Consider the following 20898-nt stretch of genomic DNA (forward strand, 5'->3'; position numbering starts at 1 on the left):
TTACACCACAACAGGGCCTGTGGCTGCTGGCTGAGGCCACTTACACCACACCAGGGCCTGTGGCTGCTGGCTGAGGCCACCTACACCACACCAGGGCCTGTGGCTGCTGGCTGAGGCGACTTACACCACACCAGGGCCCTTTTGCTGCTGGCTGAGGCCACTTACACCACACCAGTGCCTGTGGCTTCTGGCTGAGGCGACTTACACCACACCAGGGCCTGTGGCTGCTGGCTGATGCCACCTACACCACACCAGGGCCTGAGTGACCGGCTGGGGCCACTTACACCACATCAGGGCCTGTGGCTGCTGGCTGAGGCCAGTTACACCACACCAGAGCCTGTGGCTGCTGGCTGAAGCCACTTACACCACACCAGGGCCTTAGTTGCTATTGAGGCCACTTACACCACACCAGGGCCTGTGGCTGCTGGCTGAGGCCACTTACACCACACCAGGGCCTGTGGCTGCTGGCTGAAGCCACTTACACCACACCAGGGCCTTAGTTGCTATTGAGGCCACTTACACCACACCAGGGCCTGTGGCTGCTGGCTGAGGCCACCTACACCACACCAGGGCCCTTTTGCTGCTGGCTGAGGCCACTTACACCACACCAGTGCCTGTGGCTTCTGGCTGAGGCCACTTACACCACACCAGGGCCTGTGGCTGCTGGCTGAGGCCACTTACACCACACCAGGGCCTGTGGCTCTTGCTCAGGCCACTCACATCACACCAGGCCCTGCGCTTCTGGCCGAGGCCATCTTCACCAAACCAGGCCCTGTGGTTCTTGCTCAGGCCACTTACACCACACCAGGGCCTTATTTGCTATTGAGGCCACTTACACCACACCAGGGCCTGTGGCACTTGCTCAGGCCACTTACACCACACCAGGGCCTGTGGCACTTGCTCAGGCCACTTACACCACACCAGGGCCTTAGTTGCTATTGAGGCCAATTACACCACACCAGGGTCTGTGGCTCTTGCTCAGGCCACTCACATCACACCAGGCCCTGCGCTTCTGGCCACTTACACCACACCAGGGCCTGTGGCTGCTGGCTGAGGCCACTTACACCATACCAGGGCCTGTGGCTGTTGGCTGAGGCCACTTACACCACACCAGGGCCTTAGTTGCTATTGAGGCCACTTACACCACACCAGGGCCTGTGGCTCTGGCTGAGGCCACTTACACCACACCAGGGCCTTATTTGCTATTCAGGCCAGTTACACCACACCAGGGCCTGTGGCTCTGGCTCAGGCCACTTACACCACACCAGGGCCTGTGGCTGCTGGCTGATTCCACTTACACCACACCAGGGCCTGTGGCTCTTGCTCAGGCCACTCATATCACACCAGGCCCTGTGCTTCTGGCTGAGGCCATCTTCACCAAACCAGGCCCTGTGCTGCTTGCTGTGGCCATGTACAACACACCAGGCCCTGTGCTGGTTCCTGAGGCCATCTTCAACAATCCAGGGCCTGTGCTGTTGGATAAATGCCAAACTGAGCCTTTGGGTTAGGGTATTATGCAAACATGCAGGTATGGTTATAGGATTGTCTTCGCAACTTCAGGTACTTGCCACCTAATCACTTGAATCCATAAATTGAGACATTGTGCTGGGGCCAGCAGCTTACGGCCATACCACCCTGAGCACGCCTGACCTCGTCTGATCTCGGAAGCTAAGCAGGGCTGGGCTTGGTTTGTACTTGGATGGGAGACTGCCTGGGAATACCTGGTGCTGTAAGCCTTTCATGTCATTGAACCGCTTTTGATCCAGAGAAGGGGTGTATTAAAAGACCAAAAGCAGCTGCCCATTAATGAGGGCACATTAACGACACTGCTTTTGGCTGTTTTCCAATGTCTTGTGCTGCTAGCTGATGCCACCTACACCACACCAGGGCCTGAGTGACCGGCTGTGGCCACTTACACCACACCAGGGCCTGTGGCTGCTGGCTGAGGCCAGTTACACCACACCAGAGCCTGTGGCTGCTGGCTGAAGCCACTTACACCACACCAGGGCCTTAGTTGCTATTGAGGCCACTTACACCACACCAGGGCCTGTGGCTGCTAGCTGATGCCACCTACACCACACCACGGCCTTATTTGCTGGCTGAGGCCACATACACCAAACCAGGGCCTTAGTTGCTATTGAGGCCAATTACACCACACCAGGGCCTGTGGCTCTTGCTCAGGCCACTCACACCACACCAGGGCCTGTGGCTCTTGCTCAGGCCACTCATATCACGCCAGGCCCTGCGCTTCTGGCCGAGGCCATCTTCACCAAACCAGGCCCTGTGCTGCTTGCTGTGGCTATGTACAACACACCAGGCCCTGTGCTGGTTCCAGAGGCCATCTTCAACAATCCAGGGCCTGTGCTGTTGGATAAATGCCAAACTGAGCCTTTGGGTTAGGGTATTATGCAAACATGCAGGTATGGTTATAGGATTGTCTTCGTAACTTCAGGTACTTGCCACCTAATCACTTGAATCCATAAATTGAGACATTGTGCTGGGGCCATCAGCTTACGGCCATACCACCCTGAGCACGCCTGACCTCGTCTGATCTCGGAAGCTAAGCAGGGCTGTGCTTGGTTAGTACTTGGATGGGAGACTGCCTGGGAATACCTGGTGCTGTAAGCCTTTCATTTTCATGTCATTGAACCGCTTTTGATCCAGAGAAGGGGTGTATTAAAAGACCAAAAGCATCTGCCCATTAATGAGGGCACATTAACGACATTGCTTTTGGCTCTTTTCCAATGTCTTGTGCTGCTAGCTGATGCAACCTACACCACACAAGGGCCTGAGGGACCGGCTGGGGCCACTTACACCACACCAGGGCCTGTGGCTGCTGGCTGAGGCCACTTACACCACACCAGGGCCTGTGGCTGCTGGCTGAGGCCACCTACACCACACCAGGGCCTTAGTTGCTATTGAGGCCAATTACACCACACCAGGGTCTGTGGCACTGGCTGAGGCCACTTACACCACACCAGGGCCTGTGGCTGCTGGCTTAGGCCACCTACACCACACCAGGGCCTTAGTTGCTATTGAGGCCACTTACACCACACCAGGGCCCTTTTGCTGCTGGCTGAGGCCACTTACACCACACCAGTGCCTGTGACTTCTGGCTGAGGCGACTTACACCACACCAGGGCCTGTGGCTGCTGGCTGAGGCCACTTACACCACACCAGGGCCTGTGGCTGCTGGCTGAGGCCACCTACACCACACCAGGGCATTAGTTGCTATTGAGGCCAATTACACCACACCAGGGTCTGTGGCTCTTGCTCAGGCCACTTACAACACACCAGGGCCTGTGGCTCTTGCTCAGGCCACTTACACCACACCAGGGCCTGTGGCTGCTGGCTGAGGCCACTTACACCACACCAGGGCCTGTGGCTGCTGGCTGAGGCCACCTACACCACACCAGGGCCTGTGGCTGCTGGCTGAGGCCACCTACACCACACCAGGGCCTGTGGCTGCTGGCTGAGGCCACTTACACCACACCAGTGCCTGTGGCTTCTGGCTGAGGCGACTTACACCACACCAGGGCCTGTGGCTGCTGGCTGAGGCCACTTACACCACACCAGGGCCTGTGGCTCTTGCTCAGGCCACTCACATCACACCAGGGCCTGTGGCTCTTGCTCAGGCCTCTCATATCACGCCAGGCCCTGCGCTTCTGGCCGAGGCCATCTTCACCAAACCAGGCCCTGTGCTCCTTGCTGTGGCCATGTACAACACACCAGGCCCTGTGCTGGTTCCTGAGGCCATCTTCAACAATCCAGGGCCTGTGCTGTTGGATAAATGCCAAACTGAGCCTTTGGGTTAGGGTATTATGCAAACATGCAGGTATGGTTATAGCATTGTCTTCGTAACTTCAGGTACTTGCCACCTAATCACTTGAATCCATAAATTGAGACATTGTGCTGGAGCCAGCAGCTTACGGCCATACCACCCTGAGCACGCCTGACCTCGTCTGATCTCGGAAGCTAAACAGGGCTGGGCTTGGTTAGTACTTGGATGGGAGACTGCCTGGGAATACCTGGTGCTGTAAGCCTTTGATTTTCATGTCATTGAACCGCTTTTGATCCAGAGAAGGGGTGTATTAAAAGACCAAAAGCAGCTCCCCATTAATGAGGGCACATTAACGACATTGCTTTTGGCTGTTTTCCAATGTCTTGTGCTGCTAGCTGATGCCACTTACACCACACCAGGGCCTGTGGCTGCTGGCTGAGGCCACTTACACCACACCAGGGCCTGTGGCTGCTGGCTGAGGCCACCTACACCACACCAGGGCCTTAGTTGCTATTGAGGCCAATTACACCACACCAGGGTCTGTGGCTCTTGCTCAGGCCACTTACACCACACCAGGGCCTGTGGCACTGGCTGAGGCCACTTACACCACACCAGGGCCTGTGGCTGCTGGCTGAGGCCACCTACACCACACCAGGGCCTTAGTTGCTATTGAGGCCAATTACACCACACAAGGGCCTGTGGCTGCTGGCTGAGGCCACCTACACCACACCAGGGCCTGTGGCTGCTGGCTGAGGCCACTTACAACACACCAGGGCCTGTGGCTCTTGCTCAGGCCACTCATATCACACCAGGCCCTGTGCTTCTGGCCGAGGCCATCTTCACCAAACCAGGCCCTGTGCTGCTTGCTGTGGCCATGTACAACACACCAGGCCCTGTGCTGGTTCCTGACGCCATCTTCAACAATCCAGGGCCTGGTGCTGTAAGCCTTTCATTTTCATGTCATTGAACCGCTTTTGATCCAGAGAAGGGGTGTATTAAAAGACCAGAAGCAGCTCCCCATTAATGAGGGCACATTAACGACATTGCTTTTGGCTGTTTTCCATTGTCTTGTGCTGCTAGCTGATGCCACCTACACCACACCAGGGCCTGAGTGACCGGCTGGGGCCACTTACACCACATCAGGGCCTGTTGCTCTGGCTGAGGCCACTTACACCACACTAGGGCCTGTGGCTGCTGGCTGAGGCCACCTACACCACACCAGGGCCTTAGTTGCTATTGAGGCCAATTACACCACACCAGGGTATGTGGCTCTTGCTCAGGCCACTTACACCACACCAGGGCCTTAGTTGCTATTGAGGCCAATTACACCACACCAGGGCCTGTGGCACTGGCTGAGGCCACTTACACCACACCAGGGCCTGTGGCTGCTGGCTGAGGCCACTTACACCACACAAGGGCCTGTGGCTGCTGGCTGAGGCCACCTACACCACACCAGGGCCTGTGGCTGCTGGCTGAGGCCACTTACAACACACCAGGGCCTGTGGCTCTTGCTCAGGCCACTCATATCACACCAGGCCCTGTGCTTCTGGCCGAGGCCATCTTCACCAAACCAGGCCCTGTGCTGCTTGCTGTGGCCATGTACAACACATCAGGCCCTGTGCTGGTTCCTGAGGCCATCTTCAACAATCCAGGGCCTGTGCTGTTGGATAAATGCCAAACTGAGCCTTTGGGTTAGGGTATTATGCAAACATGCAGGTATGGTTATAGGATTATCTTCGTAACTTCAGGTACTTGCCACCTAATCACTTGAATCCATAAATTGAGACATTGTGCTGGAGCCAGCAGCTTACGGCCATACCACCCTGAGCACGCCCGACCTCGTCTGATCTCGGAAGCTAAGCAGGGCTGGGCTTGGTTAGTACTTGGATGGGAGACTTCCTGGGAATACCTGGTGCTGTAAGCCTTTCATTTTCATGTCATTGAACCGCTTTTGATCCAGAGAAGGGGTGTATTAAAAGACTAAAAGCAGCTGCCCATTAATGAGGGTACATTAACGACATTGCTTCTGGCTGTTTTCCAATGTCTTGTGCTGCTAGCTGATGCCACCTACACCACACCAGGGCCTTAGTTGCTATTGAGGCCAATTACACCACACCAGGGTCTTTGGCTCTTGCTCAGGCCACTTACACCACACCAGGGCCTGTGGCACTGGCTGAGGCCACTTACACCACACCAGGGCCTGTGGCTGCTGGCTGAGGCCACCTACACCACACCAGGGCATTAGTTGCTATTGAGGCCAATTACACCACACCAGGGTCTGTGGCTCTTGCTCAGGCCACTTACACCACACCAGGGCCTGTGGCTCTTGCTCAGGCCACTTACACCACACCAGGGCCTGTGGCACTGGCTGAGGCCACTTACACCACACCAGGGCCTGTGGCTGCTGGCTGAGGCCACTTACACCACACCAGGGCCTGTGGCTGCTGGCTGAGGCCACTTACACCACACCAGGGCCTGTGGCTGGTGGCTGAGGCCACCTACACCACACCAGGGCCTGTGGCTGCTGGCTGAGGCGACTTACACCACACCAGGGCCCTTTTGCTGCTGGCTGAGGCCACTTACACCACACCAGTGCCTGTGGCTTCTGTCTGAGGCGACTTACACCACACCAGGGCCTGTGGCTGCTGGCTGAGGCCAATTACACCACACCAGGGTCTGTGGCTCTTGCTCAGGCCACTTACACCACACCAGGGCCTGTGGCTGCTGGCTGAGGCCACTTACAACACACCAGGGCCTGTGGCTCTTGCTCAGGCCACTCATATCACACCAGGGCCTGTGGCTGCTTGCTGAGGCCATCTTCACCAAACCAGGCCCTGTGCTGCTTGCTGTGGCCATGTAAAACACACCAGGTCCTGTGCTGGTTCTTGAGGCCATCTTCAACAATCCAGGGCCTGTGCTGTTGGATAAATGCCAAACTGAGCCTTTGGGTTAGGGTATTATGCAAACATGCAGGTATGGTTATAGGATTGTCTTCGTAACTTCAGGTACTTGCCACCTAATCACTTGAATCCATAAATTGAGACATTGTGCTGGGGCCAGCAGCTTACGGCCATACCACCCTGAGCACGCCCGACCTCGTCTGATCTTGGAAGCTAAGCAGGGCTGGGCTTGGTTAGTACTTGGATGGGAGACTGCCTAGGAATACCTGGTGCTGTAAGCCTTTCATTTTCATGTCATTGAACCGCTTTTGATCCAGAGAAGGGGTGTATTAAAAGACCAAAAGCAGCTGCCCATTAATGAGGGCACATTAACGACATTGCTTTTGGCTGTTTTCCAATGTCTTGTGCTGCTAGCTGATGCCACTTACACCACACCAGGGCCTGTGGCTGCTGGCTGAGGCCACTTACACCACACCAGGGCCTGTGGCTGCTGGCTGAGGCCACCTACACCACACCAGGGCCTTAGTTGCTATTGAGGCCAATTACACCACACAAGGGTCTGTGGCACTGGCTGAGGCCACTTACACCACACCAGGGCCTGTGGCTGCTGGCTTAGGCCACCTACACCACACCAGGGCCTTAGTTGCTATTGAGGCCAATTACACCACACAAGGGCCTGTGGCTGCTGGCTGAGGCCACCTACACCACACCAGGGCCTGTGGCTGCTGGCTGAGGCCACTTACACCACACCAGGGCCCTTTTGCTGCTGGCTGAGGCCACTTACACCACACCAGTGCCTGTGACTTCTGGCTGAGGCGACTTACACCACACCAGGGCCTGTGGCTGCTGGCTGAGGCCACTTACACCACACCAGGGCCTGTGGCTGCTGGCTGAGGCCACCTACACCACACCAGGGCATTAGTTGCTATTGAGGCCAATTACACCACACCAGGGTCTGTGGCTCTTGCTCAGGCCACTTACAACACACCAGGGCCTGTGGCTCTTGCTCAGGCCACTTACACCACACCAGGGCCTGTGGCTGCTGGCTGAGGCCACTTACACCACACCAGGGCCTGTGGCTGCTGGCTGAGGCCACCTACACCACACCAGGGCCTGTGGCTGCTGGCTGAGGCCACCTACACCACACCAGGGCCTGTGGCTGCTGGCTGAGGCCACTTACACCACACCAGTGCCTGTGGCTTCTGGCTGAGGCGACTTACACCACACCAGGGCCTGTGGCTGCTGGCTGAGGCCACTTACACCACACCAGGGCCTGTGGCTCTTGCTCAGGCCACTCACATCACACCAGGGCCTGTGGCTCTTGCTCAGGCCACTCATATCACGCCAGGCCCTGCGCTTCTGGCCGAGGCCATCTTCACCAAACCAGGCCCTGTGGTTCTTGCTCAGGCCACTTACACCACACCAGGGCCTTATTTGCTATTGAGGCCACTTACACCACACCAGGGCCTGTGGCTCTGGCTTAGGCCACTTACACCACACCAGGGCCTGTGGCACTGGCTGAGGCCACTTAGACCACACCAGGGCCTGTGGCTGCTGGCTGAGGCCACTCACACCACACCAGGGCCTGTGGCTGCCTGCTGAGGCCATCTTCACCACACCAGGGCCTGTGGCTGCTGGCTGAGGCCACTTACACCACACCAGGGCATTAGTTGCTATTGAGGCCAATTACACCACACCAGGGTATGTGGCTCTTGCTCAGGCCACTTACACCACACCAGGGCCTGTGGCTGCTGGCTGAGGCCACCTACACCACACCAGGGCCTGTGGCTGCTGGCTGAGGCGACTTATACCACACCAGGGCCCTTTTGCTGCTGGCTGAGGCCACTTACACCACACCAGTGCCTGTGGCTTCTGTCTGAGGCGACTTACACCACACCAGGGCCTGTGGCTGCTGGCTGAGGCCAATTATACCACACCAGGGTCTGTGGCTCTTGCTCAGGCCACTTACACCACACCAGGGCCTGTGGCACTGGCTGAGGCCACTTACACCACACCAGGGCCTGTGGCTGCTGGCTGAGGCCACTTACACCACAACAGGGCCTGTGGCTGCTGGCTGAGGCCACTTACACCACACCAGGGCCTGTGGCTGCTGGCTGAGGCCACCTACACCACACCAGGGCCTGTGGCTGCTGGCTGAGGCGACTTACACCACACCAGGGCCCTTTTGCTGCTGGCTGAGGCCACTTACACCACACCAGTGCCTGTGGCTTCTGGCTGAGGCGACTTACACCACACCAGGGCCTGTGGCTGCTGGCTGATGCCACCTACACCACACCAGGGCCTGAGTGACCGGCTGGGGCCACTTACACCACATCAGGGCCTGTGGCTGCTGGCTGAGGCCAGTTACACCACACCAGAGCCTGTGGCTGCTGGCTGAAGCCACTTACACCACACCAGGGCCTTAGTTGCTATTGAGGCCACTTACACCACACCAGGGCCTGTGGCTGCTGGCTGAGGCCACTTACACCACACCAGGGCCTGTGGCTGCTGGCTGAAGCCACTTACACCACACCAGGGCCTTAGTTGCTATTGAGGCCACTTACACCACACCAGGGCCTGTGGCTGCTGGCTGAGGCCACCTACACCACACCAGGGCCCTTTTGCTGCTGGCTGAGGCCACTTACACCACACCAGTGCCTGTGGCTTCTGGCTGAGGCCACTTACACCACACCAGGGCCTGTGGCTGCTGGCTGAGGCCACTTACACCACACCAGGGCCTGTGGCTCTTGCTCAGGCCACTCACATCACACCAGGCCCTGCGCTTCTGGCCGAGGCCATCTTCACCAAACCAGGCCCTGTGGTTCTTGCTCAGGCCACTTACACCACACCAGGGCCTTATTTGCTATTGAGGCCACTTACACCACACCAGGGCCTGTGGCACTTGCTCAGGCCACTTACACCACACCAGGGCCTGTGGCACTTGCTCAGGCCACTTACACCACACCAGGGCCTTAGTTGCTATTGAGGCCAATTACACCACACCAGGGTCTGTGGCTCTTGCTCAGGCCACTCACATCACACCAGGCCCTGCGCTTCTGGCCACTTACACCACACCAGGGCCTGTGGCTGCTGGCTGAGGCCACTTACACCATACCAGGGCCTGTGGCTGTTGGCTGAGGCCACTTACACCACACCAGGGCCTTAGTTGCTATTGAGGCCACTTACACCACACCAGGGCCTGTGGCTCTGGCTGAGGCCACTTACACCACACCAGGGCCTTATTTGCTATTCAGGCCAGTTACACCACACCAGGGCCTGTGGCTCTGGCTCAGGCCACTTACACCACACCAGGGCCTGTGGCTGCTGGCTGATTCCACTTACACCACACCAGGGCCTGTGGCTCTTGCTCAGGCCACTCATATCACACCAGGCCCTGTGCTTCTGGCTGAGGCCATCTTCACCAAACCAGGCCCTGTGCTGCTTGCTGTGGCCATGTACAACACACCAGGCCCTGTGCTGGTTCCTGAGGCCATCTTCAACAATCCAGGGCCTGTGCTGTTGGATAAATGCCAAACTGAGCCTTTGGGTTAGGGTATTATGCAAACATGCAGGTATGGTTATAGGATTGTCTTCGCAACTTCAGGTACTTGCCACCTAATCACTTGAATCCATAAATTGAGACATTGTGCTGGGGCCAGCAGCTTACGGCCATACCACCCTGAGCACGCCTGACCTCGTCTGATCTCGGAAGCTAAGCAGGGCTGGGCTTGGTTTGTACTTGGATGGGAGACTGCCTGGGAATACCTGGTGCTGTAAGCCTTTCATGTCATTGAACCGCTTTTGATCCAGAGAAGGGGTGTATTAAAAGACCAAAAGCAGCTGCCCATTAATGAGGGCACATTAACGACACTGCTTTTGGCTGTTTTCCAATGTCTTGTGCTGCTAGCTGATGCCACCTACACCACACCAGGGCCTGAGTGACCGGCTGTGGCCACTTACACCACACCAGGGCCTGTGGCTGCTGGCTGAGGCCAGTTACACCACACCAGAGCCTGTGGCTGCTGGCTGAAGCCACTTACACCACACCAGGGCCTTAGTTGCTATTGAGGCCACTTACACCACACCAGGGCCTGTGGCTGCTAGCTGATGCCACCTACACCACACCACGGCCTTATTTGCTGGCTGAGGCCACATACACCAAACCAGGGCCTTAGTTGCTATTGAGGCCAATTACACCACACCAGGGCCTGTGGCTCTTGCTCAGGCCACTCACACCACACCAGGGCCTGTGGCTCTTGCTCAGGCCACTCATATCACGCCAGGCCCTGCGCTTCTGGCCGAGGCCATCTTCACCAAACCAGGCCCTGTGCTGCTTGCTGTGGCTATGTACAACACACCAGGCCCTGTGCTGGTTCCAGAGGCCATCTTCAACAATCCAGGGCCTGTGCTGTTGGATAAATGCCAAACTGAGCCTTTGGGTTAGGGTATTATGCAAACATGCAGGTATGGTTATAGGATTGTCTTCGTAACTTCAGGTACTTGCCACCTAATCACTTGAATCCATAAATTGAGACATTGTGCTGGGGCCATCAGCTTACGGCCATACCACCCTGAGCACGCCTGACCTCGTCTGATCTCGGAAGCTAAGCAGGGCTGTGCTTGGTTAGTACTTGGATGGGAGACTGCCTGGGAATACCTGGTGCTGTAAGCCTTTCATTTTCATGTCATTGAACCGCTTTTGATCCAGAGAAGGGGTGTATTAAAAGACCAAAAGCATCTGCCCATTAATGAGGGCACATTAACGACATTGCTTTTGGCTCTTTTCCAATGTCTTGTGCTGCTAGCTGATGCAACCTACACCACACAAGGGCCTGAGGGACCGGCTGGGGCCACTTACACCACACCAGGGCCTGTGGCTGCTGGCTGAGGCCACTTACACCACACCAGGGCCTGTGGCTGCTGGCTGAGGCCACCTACACCACACCAGGGCCTTAGTTGCTATTGAGGCCAATTACACCACACCAGGGTCTGTGGCACTGGCTGAGGCCACTTACACCACACCAGGGCCTGTGGCTGCTGGCTTAGGCCACCTACACCACACCAGGGCCTTAGTTGCTATTGAGGCCACTTACACCACACCAGGGCCCTTTTGCTGCTGGCTGAGGCCACTTACACCACACCAGTGCCTGTGACTTCTGGCTGAGGCGACTTACACCACACCAGGGCCTGTGGCTGCTGGCTGAGGCCACTTACACCACACCAGGGCCTGTGGCTGCTGGCTGAGGCCACCTACACCACACCAGGGCATTAGTTGCTATTGAGGCCAATTACACCACACCAGGGTCTGTGGCTCTTGCTCAGGCCACTTACAACACACCAGGGCCTGTGGCTCTTGCTCAGGCCACTTACACCACACCAGGGCCTGTGGCTGCTGGCTGAGGCCACTTACACCACACCAGGGCCTGTGGCTGCTGGCTGAGGCCACCTACACCACACCAGGGCCTGTGGCTGCTGGCTGAGGCCACCTACACCACACCAGGGCCTGTGGCTGCTGGCTGAGGCCACTTACACCACACCAGTGCCTGTGGCTTCTGGCTGAGGCGACTTACACCACACCAGGGCCTGTGGCTGCTGGCTGAGGCCACTTACACCACACCAGGGCCTGTGGCTCTTGCTCAGGCCACTCACATCACACCAGGGCCTGTGGCTCTTGCTCAGGCCTCTCATATCACGCCAGGCCCTGCGCTTCTGGCCGAGGCCATCTTCACCAAACCAGGCCCTGTGCTCCTTGCTGTGGCCATGTACAACACACCAGGCCCTGTGCTGGTTCCTGAGGCCATCTTCAACAATCCAGGGCCTGTGCTGTTGGATAAATGCCAAACTGAGCCTTTGGGTTAGGGTATTATGCAAACATGCAGGTATGGTTATAGCATTGTCTTCGTAACTTCAGGTACTTGCCACCTAATCACTTGAATCCATAAATTGAGACATTGTGCTGGAGCCAGCAGCTTACGGCCATACCACCCTGAGCACGCCTGACCTCGTCTGATCTCGGAAGCTAAACAGGGCTGGGCTTGGTTAGTACTTGGATGGGAGACTGCCTGGGAATACCTGGTGCTGTAAGCCTTTGATTTTCATGTCATTGAACCGCTTTTGATCCAGAGAAGGGGTGTATTAAAAGACCAAAAGCAGCTCCCCATTAATGAGGGCACATTAACGACATTGCTTTTGGCTGTTTTCCAATGTCTTGTGCTGCTAGCTGATGCCACTTACACCACACCAGGGCCTGTGGCTGCTGGCTGAGGCCACTTACACCACACCAGGGCCTGTGGCTGCTGGCTGAGGCCACCTACACCACACCAGGGCCTTAGTTGCTATTGAGGCCAATTACACCACACCAGGGTCTGTGGCTCTTGCTCAGGCCACTTACACCACACCAGGGCCTGTGGCACTGGCTGAGGCCACTTACACCACACCAGGGCCTGTGGCTGCTGGCTGAGGCCACCTACACCACACCAGGGCCTTAGTTGCTATTGAGGCCAATTACACCACACAAGGGCCTGTGGCTGCTGGCTGAGGCCACCTACACCACACCAGGGCCTGTGGCTGCTGGCTGAGGCCACTTACAACACACCAGGGCCTGTGGCTCTTGCTCAGGCCAGTCATATCACACCAGGCCCTGTGCTTCTGGCCGAGGCCATCTTCACCAAACCAGGCCCTGTGCTGCTTGCTGTGGCCATGTACAACACACCAGGCCCTGTGCTGGTTCCTGACGCCATCTTCAACAATCCAGGGCCTGGTGCTGTAAGCCTTTCATTTTCATGTCATTGAACCGCTTTTGATCCAGAGAAGGGGTGTATTAAAAGACCAGAAGCAGCTCCCCATTAATGAGGGCACATTAACGACATTGCTTTTGGCTGTTTTCCATTGTCTTGTGCTGCTAGCTGATGCCACCTACACCACACCAGGGCCTGAGTGACCGGCTGGGGCCACTTACACCACATCAGGGCCTGTTGCTCTGGCTGAGGCCACTTACACCACACCAGGGCCTGTGGCTGCTGGCTGAGGCCACCTACACCACACCAGGGCCTTAGTTGCTATTGAGGCCAATTACACCACACCAGGGTATGTGGCTCTTGCTCAGGCCACTTACACCACACCAGGGCCTTAGTTGCTATTGAGGCCAATTACACCACACCAGGGCCTGTGGCACTGGCTGAGGCCACTTACACCACACCAGGGCCTGTGGCTGCTGGCTGAGGCCACTTACACCACACAAGGGCCTGTGGCTGCTGGCTGAGGCCACCTACACCACACCAGGGCCTGTGGCTGCTGGCTGAGGCCACTTACAACACACCAGGGCCTGTGGCTCTTGCTCAGGCCACTCATATCACACCAGGCCCTGTGCTTCTGGCCGAGGCCATCTTCACCAAACCAGGCCCTGTGCTGCTTGCTGTGGCCATGTACAACACATCAGGCCCTGTGCTGGTTCCTGAGGCCATCTTCAACAATCCAGGGCCTGTGCTGTTGGATAAATGCCAAACTGAGCCTTTGGGTTAGGGTATTATGCAAACATGCAGGTATGGTTATAGGATTATCTTCGTAACTTCAGGTACTTGCCACCTAATCACTTGAATCCATAAATTGAGACATTGTGCTGGAGCCAGCAGCTTACGGCCATACCACCCTGAGCACGCCCGACCTCGTCTGATCTCGGAAGCTAAGCAGGGCTGGGCTTGGTTAGTACTTGGATGGGAGACTGCCTGGGAATACCTGGTGCTGTAAGCCTTTCATTTTCATGTCATTGAACCGCTTTTGATCCAGAGAAGGGGTGTATTAAAAGACTAAAAGCAGCTGCCCATTAATGAGGGTACATTAACGACATTGCTTCTGGCTGTTTTCCAATGTCTTGTGCTGCTAGCTGATGCCACCTACACCACACCAGGGCCTTAGTTGCTATTGAGGCCAATTACACCACACCAGGGTCTTTGGCTCTTGCTCAGGCCACTTACACCACACCAGGGCCTGTGGCACTGGCTGAGGCCACTTACACCACACCAGGGCCTGTGGCTGCTGGCTGAGGCCACTTACACCACACCAGGGCCTTATTTGCTATTGAGGCCACTTACACCACACCAGGGCCTGTGGCTGCTGGCTGAGGCCACCTACACCACACCAGGGCCTTAGTTGCTATTGAGGCCAATTACACTACACCAGGCCTGTGGCACTTGCTCAGGCCACTTACACCACACCAGGGCCTGTGGCTGCTGGCTGAGGCCACTTACACCACACCAGTGCCTGTGGCTTCTGGCTGAGGCGACTTACACCACACCAGGCCTGTGGCACTTGCTCAGGCCACTTACACCACACCAGGGCCTGTGGCTGCTGGCTCAGGCCACTTACACCACACCAGGGCCTGTGGCTCTTGCTCAGGCCACTTACACCACACCAGGGCCTGTGGCTGCTGGCTCAGGCCACTTACACCACACCAGGGCCTGTGGCTGCTGGCTGAGGCCACTTACACCACACCAAGGCCTGTGGCTCTTGCTCAGGCCACTCACATCACACCAGGCCCTGCGCTTCTGGCCGAGGCCATCTTCACCAAACCAGGCCCTGTGCTCCTTGCTGTGGCCATGTACAACACACCAGGCCCTGTGCTGGTTCCTGAGGCCATCTTCAACAATCCAGGGCCTGTGCTGTTGGATAAATGCCAAACTGAGCCTTTGGGTTAGGGTATTATGCAAACATGCAGGTATGGTTATAGCATTGTCTTCGTAACTTCAGGTACTTGCCACCTAATCACTTGAATCCACAAATTGAGACATTGTGCTGGAGCCAGCAGCTTACGGCCATACCACCCTGAGCACGCCCGACCTCGTCTGATCTCGGAAGCTAAGCAGGGCTGGGCTTGGTTAGTACTTGGACAGGAGACTGCCTGGGAATACCTGGTGCTGTAAGCCTTTGATTTTCATGTCATTGAACCGCTTTTGATCCAGAGAAGGGGTGTATTAAAAGACCAAAAGCAGCTGCCCATTAATGAGGGCACATTAACGACACTGCTTTTGGCTCTTTTCCAATGTCTTGTGCTGCTAGCTGATGCAACCTACACCACACAAGGGCCTGAGTGACCGGCTGGGGCCACTTACACCACATCAGGGCCTGTGGCTCTGGCTGAGGCCACTTTCACCACACCAGGGCCTGTGGCTGCTGGCTGAGGCCACCTACACCACACCAGGGCATTAGTTGCTATTGAGGCCAATTACACCACACCAGGGTCTGTGGCTCTTGCTCAGGCCACTTACACCACACCAGGGCCTGTGGCTCTTGCTCAGGCCACTTACACCACACCAGGGCCTGTGGCTGCTGGCTGAGGCCACCTACACCACACCAGGGCATTAGTTGCTATTGAGGCCAATTACACCACACCAGGGTCTGTGGCTCTTGCTCAGGCCACTTACACCACACCAGGGCCTGTGGCTCTTGCTCAGGCCACTTACACCACACCAGGGCCTGTGGCACTGGCTGAGGCCACTTACACCACACCAGGGCCTGTGGCTGCTGGCTGAGGCCACTTACACCACACCAGGGCCTGTGGCTGCTGGCTGAGGCCACTTACACCACACCAGGGCCTGTGGCTGGTGGCTGAGGCCACCTACACCACACCAGGGCCTGTGGCTGCTGGCTGAGGCGACTTACACCACACCAGGGCCCTTTTGCTGCTGGCTGAGGCCACTTACACCACACCAGTGCCTGTGGCTTCTGTCTGAGGCGACTTACACCACACCAGGGCCTGTGGCTGCTGGCTGAGGCCAATTACACCACACCAGGGTCTGTGGCTCTTGCTCAGGCCACTTACACCACACCAGGGCCTGTGGCTGCTGGCTGAGGCCACTTACAACACACCAGGGCCTGTGGCTCTTGCTCAGGCCACTCATATCACACCAGGGCCTGTGGCTGCTTGCTGAGGCCATCTTCACCAAACCAGGCCCTGTGCTGCTTGCTGTGGCCATGTAAAACACACCAGGTCCTGTGCTGGTTCTTGAGGCCATCTTCAACAATCCAGGGCCTGTGCTGTTGGATAAATGCCAAACTGAGCCTTTGGGTTAGGGTATTATGCAAACATGCAGGTATGGTTATAGGATTGTCTTCGTAACTTCAGGTACTTGCCACCTAATCACTTGAATCCATAAATTGAGACATTGTGCTGGGGCCAGCAGCTTACGGCCATACCACCCTGAGCACGCCCGACCTCGTCTGATCTTGGAAGCTAAGCAGGGCTGGGCTTGGTTAGTACTTGGATGGGAGACTGCCTAGGAATACCTGGTGCTGTAAGCCTTTCATTTTCATGTCATTGAACCGCTTTTGATCCAGAGAAGGGGTGTATTAAAAGACCAAAAGCAGCTGCCCATTAATGAGGGCACATTAACGACATTGCTTTTGGCTGTTTTCCAATGTCTTGTGCTGCTAGCTGATGCCACTTACACCACACCAGGGCCTGTGGCTGCTGGCTGAGGCCACTTACACCACACCAGGGCCTGTGGCTGCTGGCTGAGGCCACCTACACCACACCAGGGCCTTAGTTGCTATTGAGGCCAATTACACCACACAAGGGTCTGTGGCACTGGCTGAGGCCACTTACACCACACCAGGGCCTGTGGCTGCTGGCTTAGGCCACCTACACCACACCAGGGCCTTAGTTGCTATTGAGGCCAATTACACCACACAAGGGCCTGTGGCTGCTGGCTGAGGCCACCTACACCACACCAGGGCCTGTGGCTGCTGGCTGAGGCCACTTACACCACACCAGGGCCCTTTTGCTGCTGGCTGAGGCCACTTACACCACACCAGTGCCTGTGACTTCTGGCTGAGGCGACTTACACCACACCAGGGCCTGTGGCTGCTGGCTGAGGCCACTTACACCACACCAGGGCCTGTGGCTGCTGGCTGAGGCCACCTACACCACACCAGGGCATTAGTTGCTATTGAGGCCAATTACACCACACCAGGGTCTGTGGCTCTTGCTCAGGCCACTTACAACACACCAGGGCCTGTGGCTCTTGCTCAGGCCACTTACACCACACCAGGGCCTGTGGCTGCTGGCTGAGGCCACTTACACCACACCAGGGCCTGTGGCTGCTGGCTGAGGCCACCTACACCACACCAGGGCCTGTGGCTGCTGGCTGAGGCCACCTACACCACACCAGGGCCTGTGGCTGCTGGCTGAGGCCACTTACACCACACCAGTGCCTGTGGCTTCTGGCTGAGGCGACTTACACCACACCAGGGCCTGTGGCTGCTGGCTGAGGCCACTTACACCACACCAGGGCCTGTGGCTCTTGCTCAGGCCACTCACATCACACCAGGGCCTGTGGCTCTTGCTCAGGCCACTCATATCACGCCAGGCCCTGCGCTTCTGGCCGAGGCCATCTTCACCAAACCAGGCCCTGTGCTCCTTGCTGTGGCCATGTACAACACACCAGGCCCTGTGCTGGTTCCTGAGGCCATCTTCAACAATCCAGGGCCTGTGCTGTTGGATAAATGCCAAACTGAGCCTTTGGGTTAGGGTATTATGCAAACATGCAGGTATGGTTATAGCATTGTCTTCGTAACTTCAGGTACTTGCCACCTAATCACTTGAATCCATAAATTGAGACATTGTGCTGGAGCCAGCAGCTTACGGCCATACCACCCTGAGCACGCCTGACCTCGTCTGATCTCGGAAGCTAAACAGGGCTGGGCTTGGTTAGTACTTGGATGGGAGACTGCCTGGGAATACCTGGTGCTGTAAGCCTTTGATTTTCATGTCATTGAACCGCTTTTGATCCAGAGAAGGGGTGTATTAAAAGACCAAAAGCAGCTCCCCATTAATGAGGGCACATTAACGACATTGCTTTTGGCTGTTTTCCAATGTCTTGTGCTGCTAGCTGATGCCACTTACACCACACCAGGGCCTGTGGCTGCTGGCTGAGGCCACTTACACCACACCAGGGCCTGTGGCTGCTGGCTGAGGCCACCTACACCACACCAGGGCCTTAGTTGCTATTGAGGCCAATTACACCACACCAGGGTCTGTGGCTCTTGCTCAGGCCACTTACACCACACCAGGGCCTGTGGCACTGGCTGAGGCCACTTACACCACACCAGGGCCTGTGGCTGCTGGCTGAGGCCACCTACACCACACCAGGGCCTTAGTTGCTATTGAGGCCAATTACACCACACAAGGGCCTGTGGCTGCTGGCTGAGGCCACCTACACCACACCAGGGCCTGTGGCTGCTGGCTGAGGCCACTTACAACACACCAGGGCCTGTGGCTCTTGCTCAGGCCACTCATATCACACCAGGCCCTGTGCTTCTGGCCGAGGCCATCTTCACCAAACCAGGCCCTGTGCTGCTTGCTGTGGCCATGTACAACACACCAGGCCCTGTGCTGGTTCCTGACGCCATCTTCAACAATCCAGGGCCTGGTGCTGTAAGCCTTTCATTTTCATGTCATTGAACCGCTTTTGATCCAGAGAAGGGGTGTATTAAAAGACCAGAAGCAGCTCCCCATTAATGAGGGCACATTAACGACATTGCTTTTGGCTGTTTTCCATTGTCTTGTGCTGCTAGCTGATGCCACCTACACCACACCAGGGCCTGAGTGACCGGCTGGGGCCACTTACACCACATCAGGGCCTGTTGCTCTGGCTGAGGCCACTTACACCACACCAGGGCCTGTGGCTGCTGGCTGAGGCCACCTACACCACACCAGGGCCTTAGTTGCTATTGAGGCCAATTACACCACACCAGGGTATGTGGCTCTTGCTCAGGCCACTTACACCACACCAGGGCCTTAGTTGCTATTGAGGCCAATTACACCACACCAGGGCCTGTGGCACTGGCTGAGGCCACTTACACCACACCACGGCCTGTGGCTGCTGGCTGAGGCCACTTACACCACACAAGGGCCTGTGGCTGCTGGCTGAGGCCACCTACACCACACCAGGGCCTGTGGCTGCTGGCTGAGGCCACTTACACCACACCAGGGCCTGTGGCTTCTGGCTGAGGCGACTTACACCACACCAGGCCTGTGGCACTTGCTCAGGCCACTTACACCACACCAGGGCCTGTGGCTGCTGGCTGAGGCCACCTACACCACACCAGGGCCTGTGGCTGCTGGCTGAGGCCACTTACACCACACCAGGGCCTGTGGCTGCTGGCTGAAGCCACTTACACCACACCAGGGCCTTAGTTGCTATTGAGGCCACTTACACCACACCAGGGCCTGTGGCTGCTGGCTGAGGCCACCTACACCACACCAGGGCCCTTTTGCTGCTGGCTGAGGCCACTTACACCACACCAGTGCATGTGGCTTCTGGCTGAGGCCACTTACACCACACCAGGGCCTGTGGCTGCTGAATGAGGCCACTTACACCACACCAGGGCCTGTGGCTCTTGCTCAGGCCACTCACATCACACCAGGCCCTGCGCTTCTGGCCGAGGCCATCTTCACCAAACCAGGCCCTGTGGTTCTTGCTCAGGCCACTTACACCACACCAGGGCCTTATTTGCTATTGAGGCCACTTACACCACACCAGGGCCTGTGGCTCTGGCTTAGGCCACTTACACCACACCAGGGCCTGTGGCACTGGCTGAGGCCACTTAGACCACACCAGGGCCTGTGGCTGCTGGCTGAGGCCACTTACACCACACCAGGGCCTGTGGCTGCTGGCTGAGGCCACCTACACCACACCAGGGCATTAGTTGCTATTGAGGCCAATTACACCACACCAGGGTCTGTGGCTCTTGCTCAGGCCACTTACACCACACCAGGGCCTGTGGCTCTTGCTCAGGCCACTTACACCACACCAGGGCCTGTGGCTGCTGGCTGAGGCCACTTACACCACACCAGGGCCTGTGGCTGCTGGCTGAGGCCACCTACACCACACCAGGGCCTGTGGCTGCTGGCTGAGGCCACTTACACCACACCAGTGCCTGTGGCTTCTGGCTGAGGCGACTTACACCACACCAGGCCTGTGGCACTTGCTCAGGCCACTTACACCACACCAGGGCCTGTGGCTGCTGGCTGAGGCCACTTACACCACACCAGGGCCTGTGGCTGGTGGCTGAGGCCACCTACACCACACCAGGGCCTGTGGCTGCTGGCTGAGGCGACTTACACCACACCAGGGCCTTAGTTGCTATTGAGGCCACTTACACCACACCAGGGCCTGTGGCTGCTGGCTGAGGCCACCTACACCACACCAGGGCCCTTTT

The 20898-nt window shown here is 57.2% G+C and overlaps 3 non-coding genes and 9 pseudogenes across 3 annotated transcripts; all 12 read left to right on the top strand.

Annotated features, from left to right (window-relative positions):
• Positions 1 to 1617: 1617 nt before the first annotated feature.
• LOC146715914 (5S ribosomal RNA) lies at positions 1618 to 1736 on the top strand (annotated as a pseudogene).
• Positions 1737 to 2509: 773 nt separating this feature from the next.
• LOC146715915 (5S ribosomal RNA) lies at positions 2510 to 2628 on the top strand (annotated as a pseudogene).
• A 1296-nt stretch (positions 2629 to 3924) lies between these two features.
• On the top strand, positions 3925 to 4043 carry LOC146715916 (5S ribosomal RNA; annotated as a pseudogene).
• Positions 4044 to 5586: 1543 nt separating this feature from the next.
• LOC146715917 (5S ribosomal RNA) lies at positions 5587 to 5705 on the top strand. The gene has a single exon (XR_014919394.1). It is a non-coding gene; the product is annotated as a 5S ribosomal RNA (ribosomal RNA).
• Positions 5706 to 6843: 1138 nt separating this feature from the next.
• On the top strand, positions 6844 to 6962 carry LOC146715918 (5S ribosomal RNA; annotated as a pseudogene).
• Positions 6963 to 10342: 3380 nt separating this feature from the next.
• On the top strand, positions 10343 to 10461 carry LOC146715919 (5S ribosomal RNA; annotated as a pseudogene).
• A 773-nt stretch (positions 10462 to 11234) lies between these two features.
• Positions 11235 to 11353, top strand: LOC146715920 (5S ribosomal RNA; annotated as a pseudogene).
• A 1296-nt stretch (positions 11354 to 12649) lies between these two features.
• Positions 12650 to 12768, top strand: LOC146715921 (5S ribosomal RNA; annotated as a pseudogene).
• Positions 12769 to 14311: 1543 nt separating this feature from the next.
• LOC146715922 (5S ribosomal RNA) lies at positions 14312 to 14430 on the top strand. The gene has a single exon (XR_014919620.1). It is a non-coding gene; the product is annotated as a 5S ribosomal RNA (ribosomal RNA).
• Positions 14431 to 15483: 1053 nt separating this feature from the next.
• On the top strand, positions 15484 to 15602 carry LOC146715923 (5S ribosomal RNA). The gene has a single exon (XR_014919869.1). It is a non-coding gene; the product is annotated as a 5S ribosomal RNA (ribosomal RNA).
• Positions 15603 to 16858: 1256 nt separating this feature from the next.
• LOC146715924 (5S ribosomal RNA) lies at positions 16859 to 16977 on the top strand (annotated as a pseudogene).
• Positions 16978 to 18314: 1337 nt separating this feature from the next.
• Positions 18315 to 18433, top strand: LOC146715925 (5S ribosomal RNA; annotated as a pseudogene).
• The last annotated feature ends 2465 nt before the right edge of the window (positions 18434 to 20898 follow it).

The sequence above is a fragment of the Copadichromis virginalis genome, linkage group LG3 (assembly GCF_057382275.1).
Source record: "Copadichromis virginalis isolate Kocher_CV1m ecotype Utaka linkage group LG3, C_Virginalis_male_GT1.1, whole genome shotgun sequence".
NCBI lineage: Eukaryota > Metazoa > Chordata > Actinopteri > Cichliformes > Cichlidae > Copadichromis > Copadichromis virginalis.